Below are 17,953 nucleotides of genomic sequence, written 5' to 3'. Positions count from 1 at the left end.
TTTTCTCACTATTGTCCATACAAGCATACAGATTTTCTGACAACATTTCTACACTTTTCTAGTATACTCATTAGCATGGTGTAACACGGCAATTGTCTTCTGTATTGAAACAATAATCACATCACTGTAAATACGACCAACTATCCAAAAATTAGCAAGACACGCACATAACTCGAAATTTCAACCTATCACTCTGACACTGTCACATTCAAATTTACCCTCCACAAACTTTGCATAACTTCAAATACAACATGCACAATTAAATTTCAATCTCCCTCTCATTCCTTAAATAACTTTAGGACTAAACTTTTGTATCCAAACACTATTCCTTACCTCATCAACATTTCCTCTTGGTACTTCAATGTGCAGCAACTATTCTCCACTGCAAGTCTGCCTTCAGCATATGCTAATGTTAACGCACTGCTTTGCTTCTTCACCGCATAAAAAATAGTAAATGGACCCGGTTCAAGAAAAGCACCAAACTATGAAATACAACTTCCCAACAAGCTTCGAAAACTCTTAGCTCTGCTCTCTCAAATTTCTCCAACGCTTCGCCGCATGAAAACCTCACTGTCTTAATCCGCTATCGGTGAAATCGATAATATTCACTAGCATCGATCATCCTGTCAAAGCAAGACTTGTATCACCAAGACATGTTATATGTAAAACAAATGTTTCAAGCATTGCAATAATAACAAAACACTGTACTCCTATTGCCACTTATTTACAAGTGCAAATGACAGTTACTAATTCTTCTCAAGAACTTCAAACACTCGTCATATACCCAATTAACACACACATCCCGTGTCTAGTAGTCATCATTAAGTAAGCTATGTCATTTTTCATAGTAGCACTCATCCCCCACCTAGTACTCAACTACTCGTGAACATACAAAATACTAAACTCGGAGAGAACAACGCTATTCTCCACTAGCTCTGTGCCACTTCTCACTATATAAAGATGCAACGCCCTGTGCTAAACATAGTACACCCAACTGCAAATAATCACACTAAACAGATCTGACTATGTCAAAAGTACAAATTTAACAATAGCTAAGGGCAACTAATAGTGATCCTGCACTATTTACTTAGCTCTTACACTAGTCAACGAATTCGACAAGCAAACTGCAAACACATTCACAAACCTTTACTTCCAATGGGAGCTGACGCCAGTAGATAGGTAGCTTCCCAACAGATTACAATTTGTGAGTCAACCTTCTATACAATTCCAATGCACAGTAATTGTATCACATGAATATATTCAGCCAGACGTCTTCTGGAAACCTTCCATTTCAAGTCTCGCTCTAGTGCCACATGTGGTTTTCACATTCAATTATGGGATTGCGTTCTTTTGTCTATACCGATATACACTGAAAAGAGCTGCAATAAACATGTAAGACCCATTACGGTAGTAGCACACTGAGAAAATCTTCTCACATGGCCACCAGTTTAGTCTGCTCACTCTAAAAGTACACACTCACTAACCTTGTGTGCAGCACCACTGTAGTCCGTCAGCTAATGTCATACAAATTCCAAATGCCAGCTCGTAGAAAATGTCATGACATTCAAGAACTTGGGATTACCAGCAACTTAATCTCATTGCCATTCCACTACTACTTGCCAAATGAAATCTCCAAAACTCAACAGCATATGTTTCTTTTGTTCAAAACTCATTTCCAAGCATTCATGACATAACTTCTTTCACATCTCTGTCCAATAATCTGTGTTCTCAAACAAAGCATTGCATGTCTTTTTCTGGAAGAGGATATCAATACACAAGCAAAACTAACACAAATTAGCCTGCATCAAGAAAACAATCACTGTCCCTGTGTGAGATGTTTCATGCATCAGGAGGCAACCTGTATTCATACTGTTCTTCCACTTGTGCCTCTAACACACGGTGCAAAGTTACTTCTGTGCTTCCTCTAACTGGTCTGTTGTTTCAATGCCTTCAGTACAGCATCACTTTTGTATTTCTCCAAATGTCCATTCACACTTCTACCATCAAGAAACAACATCAAACGTCTTCTTCACATTTCCACAGTACAGATTCACTTTCCATCTGTTGTTAGACAGTTGTTACCACGCTGCCATTTGCAAGTTCTTTCCAACAGCTAATGACGCAGGTGCACTCCATCAGACATGAACGTTATTCTCACAACACAGACGCACTCACGGAAAAATATCTGATACTTTTAGTTATCACACGAGTAGCAGCAAACACATTAACAATGCACATTAAAGAGCTTGCCTACACAAAGAAAACAGAAGCAACCTTCACTATCGACATTCTATCACGTAATGATCATCAAATCAACCAAAAATCCACAAAAATTACGCAGCAAAGATCCAAGAAGTAATGCAAACACACATTATTTGCCATACCTAGGACTTACTAAATTCTCAACTCAGAACACATTCAGCCTTAAATCACCTGACACACACACACACACACACACACACACACACACACACACACACACACACACTTAAAATTCCACAGCAACGACAACTGCTCATGTATCACTGAGGGGTTACACCTTTGAGTTGAGCTACCCTCTGACAAATCTACAAAAGATGTCAATCAGTATATGAACTCAGCTGACATCCACAACTACTGCCTCTTGGTTAATCATTAGATCTAACACAACAAAAATCTAACTGCCATTACTATGCAGCACAATTCTCCAAATACTCTGATAACAAAACACAATCGCTATCAAAGACCACTTTCTCTGAAACAAAAACACTAAGTACAATTACCAAGTATCCATCCAATTTGGTTCGGTCCTATGCTGGATTCGTTAGCAGTTCAGCCCATGCTATTCTGCACAATCAGTTCCCGTCATTCCCAAACTGCATCTCACTGAGAGAAACAATTGTCTCTCCAAGTTATAGTCATTTAATTCTCACAACAAGAGAGAGTCTTCTGCGGGCTCTTTCTTCCCACATCTAGTCCAAATCAATGCTTTCACCTCAACAACTTATCAGTTCAATTCAACTGCACGAACAAGTTCCATGTATTTCGATCCTCCTCAGGTTATTTTGTAATATGTGGCTCACACCCACTTACGGTTCAGCTCCATGTGCAATCCCATCATTACTGAAAGGAGTAATTGATTGATCAACAGTTGCACATACTGGCCAACAGGCAAGGCATTAAGTTGACAACACATTTGCTGTCATGTATTCATATTATCATTTAAACAAATTAACAATACAAATATTTTCTCACTATTGTCCATACAAGCATACAGATTTTCTGACAACATTTCTACACTTTTCTAGTATACTCATTAGCATGGTGTAACACGGCAATTGTCTTCTGTATTGAAACAATAATCACATCACTGTAAATACGACCAACTATCCAAAAATTAGCAAGACACGCACATAACTCGAAATTTCAACCTATCACTCTGACACTGTCACATTCAAATTTACCCTCCACAAACTTTGCATAACTTCAAATACAACATGCACAATTAAATTTCAATCTCCCTCTCATTCCTTAAATAACTTTAGGACTAAACTTTTGTATCCAAACACTATTCCTTACCTCATCAACATTTCCTCTTGGTACTTCAATGTGCAGCAACTATTCTCCACTGCAAGTCTGCCTTCAGCATATACTAATGATAACGCACTGCTTTGCTTCTTCACCGCATAAAAAATAGTAAATGGACCCGGTTCAAGAAAAGCACCAAACTATGAAATACAACTTCCCAACAAGCTTCGAAAACTCTTAGCTCTGCTCTCTCAAATTTCTCCAACGCTTCGCTGCATGAAAACCTCACTGTCTTAATCCGCTATCGGTGAAATCGATAATATTCACTAGCATCGATCATCCTGTCAAAGCAAGACACGTATCACCAAGACATGTTAGAATGTAAAACAAATGTTTCAAGCATTGCAATAATAACAAAACACTGTACTCCTATTGCCACTTATTTACAAGTGCAAATGACAGTTACTAATTCTTCTCAAGAACTTCAAACACTCGTCATATACCCAATTAACACACACATCCCGTGTCTAGTAGTCATCATTAAGTAAGCTATGTCATTTTTCATAGTAGCACTCATCCCCCACCTAGTACTCAACTACTCATGAACATACAAAATACTAAACTCGGAGAGAACAACGCTATTCTCCACTAGCTCTGTGCCACTTCTCACTATATAAAGATGCAACGCCCTGTGCTAAACATAGTACACCCAACTGCAAATAATCACACTAAACAGATCTGACTATGTCAAAAGTACAAATTTAACAATAGCTAAGGGCAACTAATAGTGATCCTGCACTATTTACTTAGCTCTTACACTAGTCAACGAATTCGACAAGCAAACTGCAAACACATTCACAAACCTTTACTTCCAATGGGAGCTGACGCCAGTAGATAGGTAGCCTCCCAATACATTACAATTTGTGAGTCAACCTTCTATACAATTCCAATGCACAGTAATTGTATCACATGAATATATTCAGCCAGACGTCTTCTAGAAACCTTCCATTTCAAGTCTCGCTCTAGTGCCACATGGGGTTTTCACATTCAATTATGGGATTGAGTTCTTTTGTCTATACCGATATACACTGAAAAGAGCTGCAATAAACATGTAAGACCCATTACGGTAGTAGCACACTGAGAAAATCTTCTCACATGGCCACCAGTTTAGTCTGCTCACTCAAAAAGTACACACTCACTAACCTTGTGTGCAGCACCACTGTAGTCCGTCAGCTAATGTCATACAAATTCCAAATGCCAGCTCGTAGAAAATGTCATGACATTCAAGAACTTGGGATTACCAGCAACTTAATCTCATTGCCATTCCACTACTACTTGCCAAATGAAATCTCCAAAACTCAACAGCATATGTTTCTTTTGTTCAAAACTCATTTCCAAGCATTCATGACATAACTTCTTTCAAATCTCTGTCCAATAATCTGTGTTCTCAAACAAAGCATTTCATGTCTTTTTCTGGAAGAGGATATCAATACACAAGCAAAACTAACACAAATTAGCCTGCATCAAGAAAACAATCACTGTCCCTGTGTGAGATGTTTCATGCATCAGGAGGCAACCTGTATTCATACTGTTCTTCCACTTGTGCCTCTAACACACGGTGCAAAGTTACTTCTGTTCTTCCTCTAACTGGTCTGTTGTTTCAATGCCTTCAGTACAGCATCACTTTTGTATTTCTCCTAATGTCCATTCACACTTCTACCATCAAGGAACAACATCAAACGTCTTCTTCACATTTCCACAGTACAGATTCACTTTCCATCTGTTAAGACAGTTGTTACCATGCTGCCATATGCAAGTTCTTTCCAACAGCTAATGACGCAGGTGCACTCCATCAGACATGAACGTTATTCTCACAACACAGACGCACTCACGGAAAAATATCTGATACTTTTAGTTATCACACGAGTAGCAGCAAACACATTAACAATGCACATCAAAGATCTTGCCTACACAAAGAAAACTGAAAAACCTTCACACTGGTTATTCCATTAACTGCTAATTCTGAAATCAACCAGAACCCACAAAAATTACTTAGCAAGAACCCAACAAGTATTGCAGAGCGATAAGTAGTGAGATTTCGCTGAAGCGTTAGACCCCAACTGTGTTTCCTTCTCTGAAATCTACAAATGATATCTATCAGGATATGAACGGAGCTGACATCCACAACTGGTGCCTCTTGCTTAATGATTGGGTCTAATGGAACAAAAATATCTGCTAACAATATGCTTTATTCTCGAAATACCGGAATAACAAAACGATCGCTATCACAGACAATACTCTGAAACAATATCAGTGACCAAGTATTGGTCCTGACTGGTTTAGTCCTACACTGGATTTGTTGGCAGCTCAGCGCATGTGTTTGAGCAGAATGAACTGCTGCTGTCATGCTGCCAGCCCACTGAGTGAAACCCTAGTGTCTGAAAATTATAATTGGCACACCGTGGATTGTGTTCCAATGGCAAGCCCTTCCCACATTCAATTGCTAACAATGCTTTGACCTCAATTTAACAGCTCAGTTTCATTGCATACAAGTTTGGCCTATTGTTTGATCCTCATCAATTTTCTTGTAATAAGTGGTTCTCACTTTCTGTTGATCATGTGCAATTCCGTCATTTGTTAAAGGGAAAATTAACCGATAGTTGCACATACCGGCCATCAAATCCCATTTTAAATGAGGCAGTAGATGTGTCTGTTTTTAATATCTACATAAGTTAACTGAAATATTTTCTTGCAAACATGAACAGAAGCAAAACATTTGTAATTTCCTAACTTTTCTCTCTCCACACCCTCTTTGAATGCCGCTGACTGTCTTATTTTAGATTCTACTGCCATCATTATGTAACTTTGCAGCTCTTATATTTTCTGCAATTGTGTTTAATTATACATGTCATTTCTACTTTGGCTGGAAGCCCGTATTTCAAATCCATTTTAAGTCTAGTTGCATATGCCATTAACGTACAATTAGTTTGACAAATCTCTGGGGGAGGAATTGTTTCTATTTTCTTCTTTACTCTAATTGTAGCAAAGCAATCAATGCCACGCCGTTTTCCAAATAATCTTCCTTACATCTGTTTTTTCATCCTGCACTCACACCAGACAACACTGCCCGAGTCTTATCAAGAGTCCCACAAGTAATGAGAATTTTCTCCTATTAGTATATGATTTTAACTATTACTCCACTCTGTGTATCATCACTAGATATACTGTACTAAGCTTAACAATTATTCTATTACCTCATGAGGGATAACCACCACTCACAGTATACCTGCTTCCCATTGTATTTAGTTGCATTACAGTAGAAACATTTATAACAACTATGTCAACCCCGAAGATAGGAAATGTGACATCTTTGATGTGTCATACATTTTGTGAAACTATAACCAGTGTGCCACTCAATTTCAAGTACATGGGAGGGAGGGAGGACCTACATGTGTGTTAATTTTACTTTGTTCTTCAGGCCATCTGTGCACGTAATACACACTGAAATCACTGCCAAAATTCTGAAGCACACCACTACAGGCCAATTTAGGAAGTAAATAATTTTCAGCAGCAGCTGAAACATTTGTAGCTGATTTCTGTATTGGTCTTTTATAAATGAGACAGTTCTATTGCTGCAAAACATGTGTGACACTCCACTTTGGTAATGTGCCATGATGCTTTGCAGCGTAGTGTGCTTCTTCTTCTTCTTCTTCTAGTAAAGAGCTAATGGTATTCTTCCCTGTCGAAGGTAATTATTGAGGCTCTTTGACTAGTTACAATGGAGGGTATACAAGTTCACTTAGTTGAGATTGTGCACCAAACCAAATAACTACATGCATGTCAACAATGGACAATACCTCTACTTACCCGTTTTTAATATAAAAAAAGTATCTGCTGCTGTCCTTGTGTGATGGCTCGTGTTTGATTTATTAGATACTGTCTGTATCATACAACTGTTACAAATTCCTGAGTTTCTTAGTATTAAAATTATGAAGCATCATATTGGTGGAGTGCAGTTCACACAATATGAACCTATACTGAATACAATGCTACTTAACAAGTGTCTCCCAAAGGTGCCTACTGCACTATTCTTTTACCTAAAAAGTGAAAAGTTCTGATAATGTTCTTATATCAAAATACAATTTTAGTTACTTTTATTGATATTTTTAAATGTGTATATGCAATTCATTCATATTGCCATTTGTTTTAATCTTCTGGCAGATGCCACCTATTTGTTAGTTTAATAATTACAATGCTAAATTATTGATTCTGCTGGAGAAATTGTCAGTACAGTCTGAAGGATTGCACAATGTACCCAGAACTGGTTAACTGCAAATCACAATGTATTCTTCAAATATGGGAGCCATGTTTCATCAAAATGTTTAGCTCTACAAGAGTTACCAAGTCTGTGTAGTTCCACATCTAACACATACAGCCACAGTGCTGTGAACATTATCAACTTGATAACTTCACTCCAATGCCCAGCAGTGAAAGCTATGCCTAAGATCAATCTGTTTTATATTTCTATCCATTAAATAATAAAAGCTACATTTTCACATCACAAACAATTATGGAGACATGACTGCCCCTGCATGGTAAAGAATAGTCAAATCTTGGCAATTCAGTTACAAACCAAATTTATTCACGAAGCTATACTTGAGAATAAGTGAACAATTTCAGTTTGCGGACACTGAAAGTGAGAGACTGAGAAATTGTCATGCACAAGAAACACGTCTGTTAACTTAGACATTTTCCTCAGCTTATCAATTTTGTATGCAGTCCAATGATTTGCAGTCTTTCAATTCCCTGACTAAAATACAAATGTTTTTGCAAATGGGATTACTTCGGAAGTGTATGTGTTAGATACCTACCTTTTGTAGATCTGCTGTAGCAGCAATTGTTGCATAAAACTGGATTTCTTGCTTGTTCAGTAAACATTATTACTGCTTTCTACAAAGTATATCATACATGTTTTTCTGCAGAAGGTCAAGTCTTCTGTTTGCTAGCCGCACTGTTCTTAAAACTTTTCAGTAAAAATATGCTTGGTACAAGATTCACAAGTTCTCTGTTGTATAATTTACCATTTCATATCTTGCTCAGTTCTGAGGAAACCAAAGAAGGCATATATTTATTGCGAATTTTATGGAGCAATATATGCTCTCAAATCTGCAAAAACCATGTTATAAACCAATACAAATAATATTAACACTCATGTCTTATAATGTTGTTGCCACTATCACAAATAACCAGGAGTCACAACTGGGTCTAATTTACACTTTCTAGGATGAGATTTAAGCTGACTCAGTCTAACTGTGCTGGAAGTTAAATGCACACACTTCATTTGAACACATTTTCTTTTCTTACTGTCACAAACACTGCACAACTGCTTAATTTAATAACTATTTTTATCAACTCACCTACTTCTGTGAGTAATGCCTATAGCTTGTGTTACAAGCCATTATCCATTACTGCCTGTTAATGACAACTAAAGTTTGCCCTGCAGAACTAGTTTTATTACATGTATTAGGCTAATTGCCCAATGATAAGACTGACAATTTTACTGTCTTTCTTAGCCTTGGCTCACAATATGACCAGTGTCAACTTCTAGCCTGTATCAGACCTTAATACCTAATACAGGAACTCAGCAGGTGAATGTAACGGAGGACCTCTGTAAGCCCATTCAGTTGACAAGTTAGCAATTGAAATCTAAAGACTAAAGAACTCAAAACCAGTCATATTACACGTTAAACTTTCTGCCCTTCAGCAGAACTTCGCTAATGGAGTTGTAGCTATGAGCACGAGCACTTTTAGACCAGTAGGGTAAGCAGGTTCACAAAGATGATGGATAAAAAGGCAACTAATATAATCCAACATTGGTACTTACTGAGCATTTATACAAACACCGCTATAATCATTCAACAACACATCTTTCAAAATATAAGAGTTGTGGCGTTGATAGGTTGTATCAACCACAATTAACAACATATTTGGATTATTATTGCTCTATCGAGTGTCCATGTTAACTTTTAGTTCTGTTTTGTATCTCAAGCTGGGTACATGTTTATGACTAACTATGAAATGTATCTATGTGGAATTTAATGGGGATAGTTCTTTCATTTGACTGATATTTGCATCCCGTTCCCATACACTCAAATGGGAAAACAATTATAGCCACTGCATTTAAAAAAGTTACATTAGCAACCATTTACGTGATAACTGCATAGCTTTCCTGATGGTGCAACAATTTTAAAAACTTGTTTTTACCATCACAGAATTATGCTGTGTTGAGAAGCAATCAGATTGTACCAATAATTTTGAGTTACTGAATTGTCCACTTACATAGAACCGTAAGTTTCCAAGAACTATACAAAGTTTACATGTTTTCTGTCTTACTGCACCATACCAATTTTAGGGAACAACCCTGACATCCAGCTATGGAAATATTTACTGTGCAATCCTCTACAAAATCAAAGCTGCAAGCTTACTCACCATGTAGTCAATGTGATAACTGAAGCCAGCCGGAGTGGCCATGCAGTTCTAGGCTCTACAGTCTGGAGTCGAGCGACCGCAGGTTTGAATCCTGCCTCGGGCATGGATGTGTGTGATGTCCTTCGGTTAGTTAGGTTTAATTAGTTCTAAGTTCTAGGTGACTGATGACCTCAGATGGTAAGTCCCATAGTGCTCAGAGCTTGCTAACTGCCAAATATGCACTTATGTCGTGTGAATCCTGCATTAAACTGATGTACAATGTTTTGCACGTTTCATAAACTAAAGCAGATTTAAGGAAAGAAACCTACATCTCAAAATGAGTTGCTTTATATTATCGAAAATACTGTCAAATTGGTCAACACTTCAGTGTTGGGTTACTTTAAGAAGTTGAAGTTGTCTCCTGAACTGCAAAAGGAGTCAACGTAGTGTGAACAAATTGTTATGTTAATTTTATCTGGCTGAGCAGTAAGTACACAGTAAGGAGCAGTCTTGTTCCAAATGAATTTTCAGTTTGTTTTGTTCAAGTATTCAACAAAATTACCACCTATAATCCATTCATCATAAGATTAAAAATGTACTACCTATTCTTCCACATTTACTGGATCGTATTTCCTTTTCACATGGAACTGTAGCCAAGCTGTTTTGAGTACTGTCAAGTATAATAAGGCTTAAGTTTTGTGCAATGCATCACACACATTGATTTAGTGACTTGGAAGAGCAGTTTAACGGAATGGACAGTGTCTTGAAAGGATACAAGATGAACATCAACAAAACCAAAACGAGGATAATGGAATGTAGTTGAATTAAGTTGTGTGATGCTGAGGGAATTAGATTAGGAAATGAGACAGAGTAGTAAAGGAGTTTTGCTATTTGGGGAGCAAAAAACTAATGATGGTCGAAGTAGAGAGCATATAAAATGTAGACTGGCAATGGCAAGGAGAGCATTTCTTAAGAAGAGAAATTTGTTAACATTGAGTATAGATTTAAGTGCGAGGAAGTCATTTCTGAAAGTATTTGTATGGAGTGTAGCCATGTACGGAAGTGAAATATGGACGATAAATAGTTTGGACAAGAAGAGAATAGAAGCTTTTGAAATGTGGTGCTACAGAAGAATGCTGAGGATTAGATGGGTAGATCACATAACTAATGAGGAAATATTTAACAGGATTGGGGAGAAGAGAAGTTTGTGGCACAACTTGATTAGAAGAAGGGATCAGTTGGTAGGACATGTTCTGAGGCATCAAGAGATCACCAATTTAGCATTGGAGGGCAGCATGGAGGGTAAAAATCGTAGAGGGAGACCAAGAGATGAATACACCAAGCAGATTCAGAAGAATGTAGGTTGCAGTAGGTACTGGGAGATAAAGCTTGTGCAGGATAGAGTAGTGTGGAGAGCTGCATCAAACTAGTCTCTGGACTGAAGACCAGAACAACATGACTGGTCAGCTAACCTGCAGTGGCACGGCCAGTTACAGATCACCCATAAAGAAATGATCAGAGGAGCAATACAACTTGTAATGTCCTTAACTTTTAAGCAGAACGAAATATACTGCAAATATCCCACAATATGCTCCTTACACGACTAGATGAAGCTGCAACACTTCAGCTAACACACTATAGTACTCTAAAACAAGAATTATTAAAATTCCTAAATTAACCATGCGAAATTTTTCTGCATAAGCTGTGTATAACGGAGTATTCAAAGATTTCAGTGTATAGTGAAATACGAAAGGTATTACTTACAGTCAGTCATCTGGTGATCTCTTAGATCCTTCCTTATCCGAAAACACATTTCTATTATGGAAATGTCACTTGCTACGTTGATAATAAGCCTATCAACAACAGAATCCACAAAACCAGCAACGTGAAGCATTCTCTCTTTTATGACGAGCCATTATATATCCTGTCAGCATGTAAAAGCTGTGTGCATTAGTTCCAGTACGTATAGCATGATAATAGTCCTGTTACTTCGTGGGCCACATCCCACAGCTAGGCTCCAGATCACTTCTGTGGAGTTCATACTGTAATGACACAGTAGAAAATGTAAAATACATCATTTGGACGATGTGCACAATGCTGTGAAAATGATCGTCTTTCATGTTTCTACATTACGTATCTACTACCTCTATGGTAGTAAACAATGGACATAGTCCAAATAAAGAGGAGTTGGTTTTTCATTTTTGCTTTAAAAAATGAAGTTATTTTTCCTTAAACAACTTTTATGTACAGTCTTTCATAAAAGATTAATAATTAAGAATTTGTATTTGAAATGGAAACAGGAATTTCACGTCCAATATGTAATTAGAAAGGAGACATGCATTATTCATAACAGGAAACAAGATTTAATTATTTCAGATTGAATGGGGGGTGCGGGGGGGGGGGGGGGGGGGGGGGGGGGGGAAGCGAATGATTCTGGGGATATCTGAACCAATGCATGAATAATCACATTTGGTTCACATACCATTATGCTACTGACTGCACTACATGTACAATGTGGTTTTAGTTTATCAACTGCAGTGTATATTGCTGGGGATATTTCAAAGCCAATTACCTCAGTAAATTTATGACCCCATTTCTTGGCACTTTTTAGCAGTGTTCCACTACCCAACAGAACGCAGCCTCTGCCATTTTCATATTGTGCATTAATAGCGCAGTAATCAGAGCACAACACTGCAATGGCTGTGATTGCCCTATTTTTGAAATAAAAACTACGTAGCTACAGTTGGATTAAGAAAAAAGTTAATGGCTGTTAATACATTTGATCTCAAGGTTTCATTTAACATAACCTAGTTATAAAATACCCGATACATAAGTAGGACCTACTTCAAAGAGTAACATGATGTACATGTGCTACCACTTCCGACCAAACATTGTGTTTGATTACATCAAATTTGTTCTTATGATGAACCTATTACGGCAATATATCACTACATGTAGTGTCAGCTTAAACTATCACTAGCTTCATTGCGAGTTTACAGCAACAACATTTGTCTGGGAAGTTTTTCTCCAAGTAAAGGAAACAAGAGTTAACAATAACTTAACAGGCCCTCAGTCACCATTAGCAACCACACACCTACAGACACTTGTTCACTGCAGAACCCTACAGAAGAAATATATAAAGAACTGATAAAAACAGTACTTACAAGAAATGCTATGTTGGACTTCCCCAACCAGTGTTAAATTTTGGAAATGACCTTAATCTGTCTGCTGTTAGTAAAACTGTACTCTACTCTCAACAGACCAAAATTTTAATTAAGTAAAAATTATTCTACAAAGTCAACTTCAGATATACTCTGGCAAGTTAATTCATTAGCCTTGGGCATGAAATGCACGTTTGAAGCACCACTGCCATAGAATTCTGGAAATAAAAGAAAGATTGCTCAAGGGAAGTAAATTTGTATCACCAGGCTGTACTGTGCCACAATATGGCTACAGAGCAAGCAAAGGTATCAAAAGTCGTAAGTGACAAAGTTATTTCTAAAAGAGACATTTTTAGACTAAGAATGCAATTTCAATTAAAACTACACACTTAAAAAAAGGGCGAGAGAGAGAGAGAGAGAGAGAGAGAGAGAGAGAGAGAGAGAGAGAGAGAGAGAGAGAGAGAGAGAGAGAGAGAGAGAGAGAGGCGGCCCAGGAATGTTACTTCTGTTTTAATGTCCAAGAAATCTTCGGTATTGACACCACAGCCTCACTTTGAGTGCGAAGGTAAACACTAACTGGATTCAAATTTTATTGTGTTACACTGCTGCACTTCCCTTCTCTCACAATTCAATTTAGGAACATTAATAGTTATGTCATACCCCATTCCCTTGCCAATGCACAAAACTGAAACCATATCGGACTACCCACCCCACCCTTTTCCCGACAGTCTGGTATACATCTCTCTTGGACTGATATCACAACTTTGGCTATACCCCAGAGCTTGAAAATTATCCTGTAACTTTGCAGTTACGTTTAAGTTTGACACTAGAAAATATACACTACTCAGTAAGTTTCCACAAAGCTGTTATTACCTCAAATTTTAATCCAAATAAAAGGCACAAACAAGAATATACAGTACACCCTCCTTTTGCAATACCATCAGCCAAGCATAACTGGCACTAATGTCAATATTGCTACTCGGGGGCTTCCATACTAGAATGCTAATGAGAAACTGGCACTTACCCTCTTCAACAACATGCTTCATATAATGATCCACAGTATATGATGCACTAGCCAATGACACACACACACACACACACACACACACACACACACACACACACACACACACACACACACACACACACACACTTCATGGACAGCTGTATAACAAACCTGTCATGTCCTTGACTAATCTTAGTGCAGGAATTCAATTTATTGGAAATCTGATTAGGTGCAACCATACCACAAATATGGCGTTTTCCAAAACAAATCTGAAATTCCATTTCCATAACTGCAGCTATCATGAGGAACTTGACTGCTTAATCTGCAAGCTATTTTAACACATCCTGAAATGTCAATGTTTATCATATGTATAATAAGCATCCAATGGTGTTTCCATTAAAAGGCTCATAATTCCAAGATATTAAAAGTTGGGCCTACATTTAAAGTATTAATGTTTAAGAACTTTTACAGCAGTCATGTCAATGTTCAGTAGCTGCCACTTGTCTGCAAGGACAAGACAACCAAACCTGTGTATAATACCTGGCAATGTTGAAAATATGAAACACTGGTATCTCATTGTTCTTCAGTTAACTGCAGACTGTCAATGTTGACAAGCACAACTCAAAGCTATTTCTTTTACTATCAACAATGTTGTTTCACCATGAATCAGGAGCGCTGGAATCTAGATTAATAACAACATTAAATTTTCTACAATTTCAGTCATTTTCTTCTGAGCAATTTTACTTAAATTAGGGTAAGGATAAGGCACTTAGCAAATATTCACAAAACCTTTACTTGCTATCACTTTGTGGAAGTCTTTATTAAATAAAGTTCTACATTATTACATGCCATTATTTTACTGAGTAAGAACTGTCACAAATCCTGAAAACAAACCCAATCCTTTTACACTGTCTGCTTCCAGTTTTCTTGCACAGCCTTGCAACTGAAAAGAGAAAACATTCTCTTAGTACTTTACAGTCAATGCAGCTATTAACAGAGAAAAGTTCACTTTTAAAAGAATTTACTATGAGTGCTTAATTAATCACAGCCACCTTCGAGAACTTTCAACTTTTACTTCCTCATTGTTAGTTTGGCTTGTTTAAGAAAACCAAAACTTCTTTTCTACAGCAATTTTTTAAAATTAGAAACTAGCTTCCAGCTACAAAACAAGCCGTATTGACGGCTACAATATGACTGATGCCGCCATCGTCACTAAACCTTGGCCGTGGCGACATGGATCAGCAGCATAGACACAACTAAATAAAATAGGTTAGCTAATCGGTTTTATGTCTATATGTTAGTGGGGGCAATTAGTGTCCAATATCTACGACGATCTAGTTCGTTCAGGCATTCGCTCACAAAATCGGTTCAATAGAGAAAAATCATAGTTTCCATCAACATACTATTCCCCCAACATCCTACCACACAATGAGGATTCAGTAACATCCACGGGGCCACACTACATTGTTAAGGGCATGAACACGTTTTCCAGTTTAAGAGAATACGACGCTTAAATTTCCTTGCAACTACTTTTGGAGCAGTTCACCTGAACAGGCAGACATAAGCTTACCGGATTTGACGCCATATTGGCCAATTGCCGCAATACAACATTAGTAGTTGAAAGGATACGAAAATACGCTCTGGCTCATGACAGTTTCAATACACTAGTTGTTGTTGGTACGACTAAACATAGAAATTCTAGACGTGTCGGAAAAATTAGGTCCATAATCCAGTACAACCGAAAATCCTGCTGCTCACGTGTGTGTCTTTGGTATTGACAGCATATGCGAAGAAATTATCCAGTTGTTGGCAAAAATATCGAGCCTGCTGTCTACAGCCGGCCATAACTGCTAAAAGGGTTGCTGGGGCAGGATATTATTCACGTACTGATCTCTCCATTAAGAGATGCTCGATGTGGGCTCCTGTCGCGTGGTCCAACTCGACCATCATTCACTCGAATCGTCCACGGAATGTAAAAAAAAAGAAGTGAGCACAAAGTGTTGCCCTGATTACACAATTACAGAAAAACCGTTTGACATAATTTACATTTGATGCGGTTATTAGCTTAAGTGTTAATAGTTCCGACAGGTGTTCCGTAACATGCGTTCCGTCACAGTACAAACAGCAGCTTCAGTTCGTCGCCATGACGAAGACTGACCTTGATATATCCGCAGGAGGAAAAAAAAAAGGCCTCAAGAGGCGTAATGCCTGGAGAGCGAGATGGCCAGAATGTTGGACCGTTCCTTCCAATCCGCTTTTCATCCAGGAAATCACGCACTATCAAAGCCCAGTGGGCGATATGAGTACTCCATCTTGCTGGAAAATTATCCATGGTTTATATTCTTCTGTGTGGGAATGAACTATTGCAAAACGTCAAAGTAACTGTTAGCGGTTATTGATATTTCCGCGAAGAAAAACGGTCAAAAACCTTGTTATGCATGAGGCAGCGTTCACTTTTTAGCTGTAACTGTATAGTAGCTTGTTGAGACTCCTACCCAATATACGGACATTATGCCTATTTACCATTCCACTAACATGAAAGGTTGATTCATCGATAAAGCATACACTAAATAAACGTTAGGGCCATCAATCCTCTTGAGGATTTCAGTTGCAAATTCAGCAACATGTCAGAAGGCTTACACGATTTGCACTTTGTAAGCATACAAACCTACACCTTTAATGAATCTTCACCACACTTACTTGCGGTATTTGAAGTTCACGTGATGGTGCTTGACGAGTTAATTTAGAGGGACTCCGTTGAAACTATTGCCGACCACTACCAACTGTTGTTTTACTCACACGAGGCATGCCACTTCGAGGGCGATATTCAACGCTGCTTGTTTCGGGTTTCGTTAAACGTTGCACACCACTTCTTTACTGATATAACGCCAGGAGGGCTGCGTCCTTAATAAGCCCGAAATTTACGTTGAATACTGATGGGCGATTACGTTTCATGAAACTAAAGCACACATTGCGCTTTCTCCTGCTTAGACGCCATTTCACCAGCAACTAGTGACCTAACTGACCACGTCGCTGATAATGAGCACTAGCCCCATGCATTGATCAAAACAACGAGTAACACTAACCGATGTAAGGGCATCAAATGTAACTTATTATGTCAAACGGTTATAATTTTTTATAAACAAGGCAAAAACTTTGTTCTCACCCTGTATATCATTACCTTTCATCGTTGTTAGGAACTTTAAAGCTCATTAGGGAATCACCTCCACCATAGCACCCACATACTACTAACATCAACTTACCTCCTCAGACTGTCCACGGGTATAACATCAGTTGCACTAAGCCACGGTAAGCTACTGTTCGCGCATATAAGTTCTCTACAACAGGACTTCGCACGAAGTATTCTTCCGCGTAACGTTAATATAGTCCCATTAAAAAAGATGTCAAACAAATTATCTAAATAGGAATTTAAGCATATGGCACAAATTATACCCATTACTTGTACTATTTCAATTAACCGTATCCAATCAATTCATTTCTGACATAAATTAGTCAAATCAATAATTGCTAGAAATTTCGTTAACTAGTGACGTTTTATTTGCTCGCTCGCTGTAGTCTGCCGCCTCATGGAAAAAAAATAGGCCCCATTAAATTTCTTTATTATTCTGTAAATAACGTGTAGACCCATTTAATTTTCTACTTGACGCTATTTTCGTGTACGAAATATTCCTTGATTTGAAGTACTCCTTATTTTTCGTATTAGCTGCGTTTTTTGGACTGTAGGAACGTTATACGAAATGCGCATGAATACTGCTGCCCTGCATGTCGCAGAATCATGCATGTTCAGAGA

General features: G+C 38.0%; 1 long non-coding RNA gene across 2 annotated transcripts; it reads right to left on the bottom strand.

Moving 5' to 3' along the window:
- Positions 1-14,941: 14,941 nt before the first annotated feature.
- LOC126291828 (uncharacterized) lies at positions 14,942-17,399 on the bottom strand. 2 transcript variants are annotated; one of them, XR_007551887.1, is made up of 2 exons: positions 16,030-17,399; positions 14,942-15,085 (listed from the first exon to the last, which is right to left on the bottom strand). It is a non-coding gene; the product is annotated as an uncharacterized LOC126291828 (long non-coding RNA). The 2 variants fall into 2 exon arrangements; XR_007551886.1 differs by having other exon boundaries at positions 16,843-17,399.
- Between the last annotated feature and the right edge of the window lie 554 nt (positions 17,400-17,953).

This window comes from Schistocerca gregaria, chromosome 9 (genome assembly GCF_023897955.1).
Source record: "Schistocerca gregaria isolate iqSchGreg1 chromosome 9, iqSchGreg1.2, whole genome shotgun sequence".
Classification (NCBI taxonomy): Eukaryota; Metazoa; Arthropoda; class Insecta; order Orthoptera; family Acrididae; genus Schistocerca; species Schistocerca gregaria.
This window is presented reverse-complemented; position numbering and strand designations above follow the sequence as displayed.